Below are 11122 nucleotides of genomic sequence, written 5' to 3'. Positions count from 1 at the left end.
TCTTCATAGGAGTCCTTCCAAATCCTCTTCTGATGTCAGTTGTTGGTGATATTATTTTCCTTCTTGACTGTTGTCCTCTGCTGGAGGAGAGTTGTTTCTGGTGAGGAAAATGAGAAACACCTATCTCTCATGTGGGCAAGAATCCAGACACATTCTACAACCCAGCTCCTGCAAGCCTTCCACATAATGGCAGTTACTGACATGCAGTGTTTTGTTTGCAAGTTTAAAACTTCTTGGTACTAGCCAGCATCTCAAACATCAGTTTCTGTGAAAATTCTGCTTTGAAGAATGGCATTTTTGCTATTATTTCCTTCACTACTTCATTCTGTTAAACTTTTTATTTAAGCCTTTTTTTTTTTTTTTAAGAAAAAAAAAAAAAATTTCTATCTTCTGCATTCCTATGGCAGCTGTACTTAATTACTGAGTGTTGATATCTTCAAAATGAAAAATTTTAAAGAACAGTGAAGGTATACTGTATATGATTTCTCACTGCCAAGAACTAGGTACTAAGCCAACAATATCAGTTGCAACTGCAGTATCTTCCTTGTGTATAAGTTAAATGTTAGAATTAAATCTGAGCTTTCCCCTTTGTTTATGCCTTTCTGCTTATATGCCTATGGCATGTATTTTTATAGTATCAAAACTCTTTCAGAACCCAAAGTGGAACGAGTAAAGTGGTATAGACTTAATCACACTTCCCATCCTTACCCATCGGTCAGAAAAAAACCACATCTAAAAATCCAGTCAGATGTCAAAATGAGTACTCTGTTCATACTGAAATAAAATTACTCAATTGAGAGTCAACTAGCTCATAGCTAGATTCTTACTGTTTATAACAGTAGAAGTTAAGAGTTTAAGGAGAGAGCTTAGGCTGCAATGAACTGCATTCTTATCTCACTTGTGGTACTGCGATTTAGTCATACTGTATCAGAGAACATAGAGAATCTAATCTTAGATTCTAGAGAATTTAATCTCTTCAGGCTGTTCCTGGGAATTGAATATTGCTTAGAAGACTTTCTTTGTCTGCCAAGGCAGAGATTTTTATTTGAACTTGATACAGTAACTATCAAAAGATGGAGAAGAATTTATTTGTTCTTACAAGAGATCAAAGAGTTTTCTTTTCCTTCTAGCCTAAGGAAACAATGAAGGTGGAGTCAGACTGAGCTAGTCCAACTGAAGAAATACAAAGAGCCTAAGACAAGTCTCCTTCAGCTTAAGTGGAAGTTGAGTTATGTGGAGGCAGTAAGATAGAACTCTGATTATTTATGCCTAGATTATAATGCTCAACAAGTACCTGATATTAAGACAGCCAAGAAAAACCTTGTTCTTTTTTTCTTCCTGTACACAGATTTGGAAGAAAGCATTAGCACTTGAAAATTTCTATATAGCTGTCTCTTCAGTAATTACAGGTTAACACTATATACTTACCTCCCTTTGCCCTTCTTTCAGTGCCTGGTGTACTAGCTATTGCACACAGACTGACAGGTCTTGAAACTTAGGGATTTGTTTGCCACCTTTTTTTTGCATTGTCAGGCCAAGCTTCTCACAAGACAGGTTTTTTTTTTTTTTAATCAAGAATGATTTCCTCCGTCAGCTTAGGACCCAAAATTTAAGAACCCATCCTAGTAAACCTGAAAAAAATCTCAGATTTGCCAACATCAGTAGGATTGGTTGTTAGGTTTTTCTTCCTTTTTTTAAATACTTGTATTATAGTTCTTATCCTACCTTGAATGTAAACAGATATACATCCACATGTATCTGTGCACAGAAGATTTAAAAGTACTTGTAATACAACTGCTTTGGCACCACTCCTTTGGAGGATAGTTCTTGGTTTTGATCCTACCTCATTTTTACATGGAGGCAAGGGTCTGGTTCAGTAGTTGAGAATTGTAGGCTCTTTAGTGCACATTGGCCTAGCATCTGCCATAGTGAATGGGTAAGCTTACTTGTAGCTTAGTACACATAAATTTTGAATACGTAGTCACATTATGGGCATATCAGTTAAACAACAACATCTGTGCAAAGAGGTTTTTTTAGCGTGGTTAAAGTAGTCCTTAAAGAATGAGTTTGAGTCTTGGCTGCTAAGTGCTATTGTTATGCAGTTATTCTCATACTTAGCCACCCAGATATGTGCTGAGGTTTTGACACTTGAGAGATGTTCTTAAAAGCAATATATTAGTTTCAGTGGTAAGCAGTTAGTGGTTATAACACCCAACTAAACAAAAGTATGTAAAACATACCAATAAAGTCCTTTTGTGTGGTTAAGGCTGAGTTATGAAATGGATATGCCTTCTCCCATCCTCCACCGTTTTTGTTTTCTTTTAGTCTATTTTATAAAAACAATGGGAATGGAGGATAAAAAGGGATGACTGAGTGGCCCGGAATTCAGGCAGGTGCATAACTACTCTCCACATCTTCATCCCTTCTAATCATGTCTGTGTGTAGTCAGCCTTACCCACCAGCCCACAGGCTCTGCCCAGATGACAACTAACCAATGTCATCCGACATGCCGGCAGCCCTTAACCACGCCCAGTCCTGCCAAATTCCATTGAGCCCAAAAGACTGAAAAAAGAATATTTGTGGCTATTAAGGAAGCATTTTATTTACACATGAAATAATATTTTAATTGCATAGGCATATAGTATTGTTCCTGATTTTCATTTTATCACCATTTGCCTTCCAGCTAAGTTAGAAAAAAAAACAATATATTTTTAGTGACACATTTTAGCTTTGTGCTAAGGAGTCTTGCAAACACTCACTAAGATCTGTACACTGGGAAGATTGCAAATCCACCCTTTTCTTACAGCTGTGAGGTCGAGATTCATCTGCAGTCCCAAACAGGTTTTGTAATAAATTTCCTCATGCCAAAATGGAGATTATAATCAGCAGTTTAAATCGGTCCAACCAGTTATTTTTACAGCCATATGTTTGTAATCTAAAGTAACATGTTTAAGCAAGAACCAGGTAATGTATTCAGCAACAAAAATGATACGTATATGCCTTTGTTTAATATAAAATGGATTAACGTGGGAGGCAGAGAAAAGGGGATTATTAAAAGACTTTTTTACTGTTCTCTTCACATTTGGAAAATACTGAGTATTGTCCCTTTCTATTGTTTCTAATTGCAAGGCTTTTATTGAATAGACTACTTTACATTAACTAAAGGTCTTAGCTCCCAACAGAATTACTAAAACCTTCTAAGAAATTTTTGAATCATATTTTTAGAAAAGTTATCTCAAAATACATAGTAATTATAAATGAAGAAATATATTATAATTTTGGTGGAGATCACTGACAAGAATTAAATTCAAATTTGGTACCCAGCCAGTTCCATTGTATAGAATTTAAAGCTGATTCTTAATCTTCTGTGTTAGTAGTCCAGGATGGCCTCTGAAAGAAATGTAGTTATTAATGCCTGCCTGCCGTATTTTAATTTCATCCACATAAATATATCTTGGTCTGTATAATGGATCTTTAACATGTCATTGCCATTTTAAGAAAGGGGGGACAGAAACCCCTGGGAAGAAAACAGAGCGACAGAAAAAAAGGTAATCCTTCTGTCGGGCTTAGGGTACGTCTGTTCTGCAGGCAGCAGTGTGACACAAAGCTGTTGAGTTCAGCGGATGTGAGCAGCCCCACCACGTGTTGATCCGCCTGCCTGGGGACGCTGCATTGGTTCACCTGGACGGATGGAGCTTTGTCGATAGCTTTCTTTCCTATTTTCTGTAGGCACACTGTGTCAAAGGACACAATGGACGTGGCTGTTTGGGGAGCCCGTGTTTGCTGTGATAAAAGATACACCAGAGAGTAGGTGTATGTTAAGAATATCGAGTTCTCATGTTTTGTGGCAGTTAGAAGGGAGTGTCTTGTGTTGCTCAACAGTTAATTACTGTTGCTATCACCTCCCACACTGTTCTGTAACACCACAGGAAATCAGCTGAGGATTATTCTCATGCTAGCAAAGATGGAAAAAAAATGTCTTGGGACTTGGGACAATAAAATGATAGATTTTCCCCATCAGTAGTTCTTCCAGGTGGAATATATGGCCCAGAGAATATATTTTTGTACCTGAATTGTGCATTATGGCCTATGAGAGTTGAAGTTAAGCTAAGTATTCAAACAGTCTGATGCTGTTCAGTGGTTTTGAACTGTCACTACTGCAACAGGAGCCTTAGACTGAGCGATTCTCCTACACATCTGTGGGAAACTGTCACATTTGGCATGTGCTTGGAATGTATTGCATGTTCTCAGGGTAGTGCACAAATTATTTCCCAAGAAAAAAGTAGTCTAGTTTAGAGTTGCATGGAACTTTGACATCTGAATACTATTCATCATTATTTATAAAGTAAGTTTCCAGAACACTTAATTGTTTTGCAGACAGCTAATATACCTGAGGGCCTAAATGAATGTTTGAAATAGCTGCTTCATCCTGTTCTACCACTCTGGTTAACTATTGAAGTTTAGGTTGACTAATGAAGTATATCAAAGTAATTTAAATAACACTCAGCAATGAGCTGGTGCATTAAATATAGATACCTGTAATAATTGCTGAATCTTGTAGCATAAGAATTATATTGCTGCTTAGCAGAATTCCCCTGTGTTGGACTGTAGGTTTCACTACTTAAGGAGGCTTGCTTTGTGTGGCCTAAACATGTAAAAGGTCTTACTGGTACATCTCATATCAATAAGAAGGTTGATTATATATTCTGGTGGCCTTGAAAATTGTGCTAGCAAAGTTTTTTTCCCTGCCAGAAAGAGGAAAAATTATGCAAGTCAAAAGGTAGTAGTTCACAAGACTGCTCAAGCACTAAGTGTGACAGGCACAAGAAAAATAAGAGTGTCATGGCTTAATCTCAGAGCAACTAAACACCACACTACTGGTTTCTCACTCCCCCCCACCCTGAAGGATGGAGAGGGGGCAGATAATGGAAGGATAAAAGTAAGAAAACTCATGGGTTGAGATAAGAATTGTTTAATAATTGAAATAATTACAATTGTAATTTTAAATTGTAATTAAAAAGAAAAAGAAAAAACAACATACACCAAAAAAACCCCCAACAACAAAAGAACAACCAAAGAAAACATCAAACTACAAAGAGATAGAAATAAAATTCAAGAAAGACAATTGAAGTGAATAAAAACAATTGCTCACCCTTGACCAATGCTCCTCCCCACTCTTCACTTTCCCTCAGCTTTATATGCTGAGCATGATGCTATATGGTATGGAATATCCCTTTGGTCAGTTGTGGACAGCTGTCCTGGTTGTGTCCCCTCCCAGCTACTTGTGTCCCCCCAGCCTCCTCACTGGTGAGACACAATGAGGAGCAGGAAAGGCCTTGACACTGTGTGAGCACTGCTCAGCAACAGCTAAAACATCCCTTTGCTATCAGCACTGTTTCCAGTGCAAATCCAAAACATATCCCCATGATAGATACTGTGGGGAAAATAAACTCTACCCCAGACAATATGAGCACATACAAGAAACAAAGGAGCCATTCTAATTTACGTATGAAAAAGCCACAAGGTACACAGGGTGTACACAATCCTCCATACTACAGTGGTGCATCACCATGGCTAATGCTCACTTCTGTGTTACCCTGATCTTCCAGACCTGGAGATGAAAATCCTGCTCCATGTGGACCAGGTCATGGAAGCTGTGAAAGCAATGTTTTTTACACTGCTCCATCTTCCCTCTATCTCCTTTGCTTTATCTAGGGTAAATTAAATGAAGGTCCTTCATGGTCCCTAGCTCATATCTCTTCTCTCCCCAGCAGGCTGTTAATAATCTTTTCTATTAATTTGCATCTCCTTTCTTTGCTGCACACAGCCATGCCCACACAGCTCTCCAAGCCAGGACATAATCTTTGCCTGTCTGTACACCAAAGTCCTCAGTCATTTATATATCCAATGTAATTCATCAAGCTTGCCTTAAAATTGGTAGTTCTGTTTGCTTTGAAGTATCACCCGACCTCTCTGGGCAGTCCTTAGGCATGTTCTCCCCTTTCGTCTTGATTTCCATTTGGTTACATGTTGTGCTTAGGTGCATACAGAGGTTTGCTAATTCAAGTAGTGTTTTGAGCAAAAGAACATTGATCTGAGACACTGTTAGAGCACAAATGTACCACAGAGTAAGGAAAATGGGAGGGAGAGTTCATTAGCTTTTTTATAACTTGGTATTAACATATACATGCAGTTTCTAGAATCACACTGGCTGCTTGTTAGCTCTCTTGGACCAAGTACAATATTTTTCTATGAGCTAGCAGCTCACTGGTTTCCACAGCTGGAGCATTTATTCATTAAAGTCAGTCAAAAATGTTGTCTTGAAAACTTGGCATTTTAATATTTTCTTATAATTGATCTGTGTTCATTATTCTCCTCAGTCACCTGCATCTTCTTAAAATCTTGCAGTCATATACAAAAGTGATTATATAAATCAAGGTCTAGTTTATCTGAAGAGAGTTAAATAAAAGTATAGCTGAGATATTACAGAAATCTTTGTAAATCATCATCGCTGCTACTACTACTACTAACTGCTATATTAAAGTATTTCTCATTTTTATAATAATTTTTGCAATGTAAACCAACTGTTAGCTTTGTTGTTTATGCTCATTTGTAGATGATATTTCTTTTTTTACCCAAATTAATATTGCTGCCTTTCAAATCAGGATTTGTTAAATGCAAATCCAATTTGTCAAATTCAAATCTAGTTTCACTAGTCCAAACAGAATTAATTTGTCTTAAAATGTTGTCATTGCCTTGTCTCTTGTCACTATGTCCAAGACAGAAGATTTCATAGTACTGAGCTGCAAGTTCTGCTCCATGCAGAATTGAGATTTTTACCACTTTATAAGATGATTCTGCGTTGTGCTTTCAACAGCATCCCATGCCATCCCATTGTTGTGGTGTCCCAGGCTAGTGTTAACCCAGAAAATGGACAACTGAATATAGCTGACAAATATTATACCTTGCTTCTTTTGCATGATCATATCATCTACTCCTCTTCCTTTCTGCTATCCTAAAGCTGTAAGCCCTTCAGTTCTCATACCACTGAATACTATTAGTAGAGGTACATTAGGCAAATGAATGATTTCATAAAGGATGAAAACCTTAATCTAACACTAACAGGAAAGCAAAAAAGCATTTTATTGCATCCACAGATTATAAATATTATAAATTGTATTATAAATTATTATAAATTGTTATGGGATAACTAGCCAAGAAATAAAGGGGTTGTTTAAGTGGCATTGCTTTACAGTGCCTTGACAGAGACACCTGGCTTTGTTAAAAGCTATTGTCAAAAGTGTCTTGAGGAAAGTAAGAGCTCTCCCAAATCTTATAAAATCTGAGCTCATGCTACACAAACCAGAGAAGATTTCCTTGATCAGACTCTGCAGAAGTCTGCCAGTAAGTATTTACTCTGTATTATTCCAAATCCACCAAATATTATTCCAGACAGAGCTGTCAATTATTCAAGAAGACAAAAGCATTACCAGAGATGACAAAATCAGGGACAGCCAGCCCTGTCTTCCGTTCTGCCATCTCTGCCTGCAGTTTTTGAACCACTCAGGGCTGTTAAAGACAGTGCAGCTGATTACAGGCATGTCTTTGGCAACTGGGTGATAGAGTTCAAAATTATTAAAATTTACTTTGTGCCACCTCTCCTCAAGTGGCAAGAAAGCAAGCTCTGCTGCAAAATTGGATTGCTTCTTTGCTCTCTGTGAATGAAAATCCTCTTCTGTCTTGGTAGATTCTTAAAAAAAATAAAATGCAGCATAATGAAAGGAATCTGTAGATAAACTCTTCCACGATATCTTCTCTGGTTGCTTCTTTCTTTCTTTTTTCTCCTTTATCTATTTCCCTTTTTATATTACTTAGACTGTTCTCCTCCCCACCTCTCTTTGTAGCCTATTCGAAAAAATGAGGTGTTTTCTTAGAAACTCTAATCTAAAAACCTTTTAACTGTTAAAGATTAACCAGTAAAGCATCTGTGAAAAAGCAAGCACTTCCCTGACATTTGACCCTATCCTGCCACATTGAGAAACTCCGCTATTGTAATGCTTCTATAGCTTGTTCATACTTACCAGATTGACCTGAAGGCACGAAAGCAGGCTAATGTCGTGCCACCTTATGTCGGGAGCCGCAAATGCCCCTAACCATGAACGGGTGTAGGACCTGTCTTTCAGTGGCACAATCTATTGGTGATTTTGATTGTAATGAAGTTTTCTAGTGGGTTTTCTGACAGTGGCGTTTGCACTTTCAGAGTGGAACAGAGGAGGGTTGCATGAGTGCCTGTGCACAGAGGGAAAGGGATGAATACAGCAAATCAGGCCCAAGTAGGGGACATAAAAAGGGCTTTTTAGTAGTTGGTAGTTGGTTGACGCTGCTGGATGTCAGGTGCCCACCAAAACTGCTCTGTCACTACCTTCCACAACTGAACAGGGCAGAGAAAATAAAAGGCTCATCAGTTGAGATAAGGATGGGGAAGGGATCACTTACAGGTCCCAAAACAGATTGAACTTGGGGATATTAATTAAATTAATTACTAAAAACATCAGAGCTGTATAATGAGAAAATTAGAAACACCTTCCCCTACTCCTCCCTTCTTCCCAGCTCTCTCTCTTTCCCCATAGTAATGCAGGGAGACAGGGAATGGGAGTTATGGTCAATTCATCACACGTTCCTGTCATTGGTCAGGGAAAAGAGGCCTTCCCCTGCTCCACCATGGGGTGTCCCCCATGGGAGACAGTTCTCCATCACGAGTTTTTCCCACAGGCTACAGTTCTTCACAAACTGCTCCAGTGTGGGTCCCTTCCATAGAGTGCAGTCCTTCTAGAAAAGCCTGCTGCAGTGTGGGTCCCCCACAGAGTCACAAGTCCTACCAGGAAACCTGCTCCAGCATGGGCTCCTCTCTCCATGGGTGGGCAGCACCTGCTCCAACAGGGCCTCCCACAGGGTCACAGCCTCCTCTCAGGCATCCAACTGCTCCAGTGTGGGTGTCCTCCAGGGGCTGCAGGTGGATCTCTACATCCCCAGGGACCTCCACAGGCTGCAGGGCCACAGCTGCCTCACCAAGGACTGCACCACAGGCTGCAGGGGAACCCCAGCTCTAGTGCCTGGAGCACCTCCTGCACTGACCTTGGCATCTGTGGAACTGTTCCTCTCTCCTATTCCCACTCTGCTCTTCTCTGAGTGCATTAACATCTGAGCAACAACTTCCTGTTCCTTCTTGATTTGGCCATGGTCAGCAGTGGATCTATCCTGGAGCCAGCTAGGATTGGATCTGTCTGATACGTGGGAAGCTTCTTGCAGCTTCTGACAGGAGCCACTCCTGCTACCAGAACCTGGACACACAAACCCTATACAATGATGTACATGTACAGCTGGAAAAGCAAAGTTTTGGAATTAGTATTTTAGATCATATGGTATTACTTCAGACAAGAAAACTCAATGCCCTGGCATTGATAGGCATTTTCCAAAAGGTATCCACACATGTTGAATTTGGGGGCCAAATGTGGTTCTAATTTTCAAAACTTTACAATTTTATCTGAATTTACAGGATTAACAGATATTTTGACCTTTCCTGTATACAACTTGATGAAAAGCAGTTTCCAGTGTCATTAAGAAGTTTCCACTTGGCATTTTGCATAGTCCTCTTTTAGTGATATCAAAATATTTATTTATATGTCATAATAAAATCATGGTAGAAATAATTTCACAATTTAGATTGAATTATTTGTGATCTGGAAGCTTATGAATCCCCTAGCAAAGACAAAGACCAGATATTCAAGAACAAGAAGTAACCCAACTGATAATCAAAAAGAGACTGGGAGAAAGGGAGTGTTGTTGGTTTTTCTCATTTATGTATTTTTAATTTTTTTTTGTTGCTGTGGTTGTTGTAACATTAACTTCTATATATATGTAGGATAACTTCTTTCAATATTTTCTGCAATTTGCAGAATCTTAGACCAGAAGATTAGACCAGAAGATTACAGACATTAGAAGACAAAAGTCATTAATTCCTGTATGGCTTCATATATCAAAGTATTGCCACCAGAAAAAACCAAAAGTGCTTGAAGGTAACTTGAAGGTAACTTCAACTTCTTCTCCTCATCTTCAGTATCTGACAAAGAGACAAGCTGCTTTAATAATGGAAAGAGTGACTAGATAGCAACAGCAAGTAATAGTCATTATATTATATCTACCAAGAAGCATTTCAGCTGCATTCAAGAACATGAAATGTCTCTGAAAATCTTGACTTAAGTTTAGAATTTCCATTTTGTTGTCTTACTGCATCTCTCAATAGAAAAGGTGAGCACAACAAATATAATACATATAATACTGCAACTGCAGTAAGTCTCTCTATGAAACAATAGTTGTCAGGAAGGGAAAAGATTAAAGAGAAGGTTTCAAAATATTCTTCAGAAATATTTGAGAAGCCATGTCAGAATCACAGAAATTACAAGTAGCATCAGTTATTCGTTTTCTGCTATCCAGTTTAAGAGAAATTTTTAACTTCTAGAAGTTCTGAATTTATCCTGTGCTCTGTCTAGAAATCATAATTTTTGAGTTTGTGGGTGTCACATGCACAGAGAAAACAGTACCTCAGGTGCAGAACTGGTCTATGAATGTAGGACTTGCAAACTTCCCTGAAGATTTAGCCTCCAAAATGTCTCCATATGAAAAACATCAGACTATGTATTATTCCATAACAGTTCCTAGACTGATGCAGAGGTAACAATGAAGGAAGTGCAGCTTTTCTGGAAAGGTTGAGCTTTTAAAATAAGATTCAATTGCAAACAGTTTCATAATGCTCAGCCAATCTCTGTTTGAAGTGTTCTTATAGCCTATTGCTTTGCCCAGGACTACCCTAGATTGGATGTAAAGGCATGTCAAAATGAGTGGAGGTATGAAACCAAGCATCCTTAAAAGGACTTCTCCAGAAGAAATTCTTTGCTGTGAGGCTGCTGAGGTAATGGAACAGGTTGCCCAGAGAAGTTGTGGATGCCCCATCCTTGGTAGTGTCAAGGCCATGTTGGACAGAGCTCTGAAAAACCTGGTCTAGTGGGAGGTGTCCTGCGCATGACAGGCATAACAAAAATATGCCCTGATGTGTTTTTTGGGT

This window comes from Anomalospiza imberbis, chromosome Z (genome assembly GCF_031753505.1).
Source record: "Anomalospiza imberbis isolate Cuckoo-Finch-1a 21T00152 chromosome Z, ASM3175350v1, whole genome shotgun sequence".
Lineage (NCBI taxonomy): Eukaryota > Metazoa > Chordata > Aves > Passeriformes > Viduidae > Anomalospiza > Anomalospiza imberbis.
Note: the sequence above shows the minus strand (reverse complement) of the source record.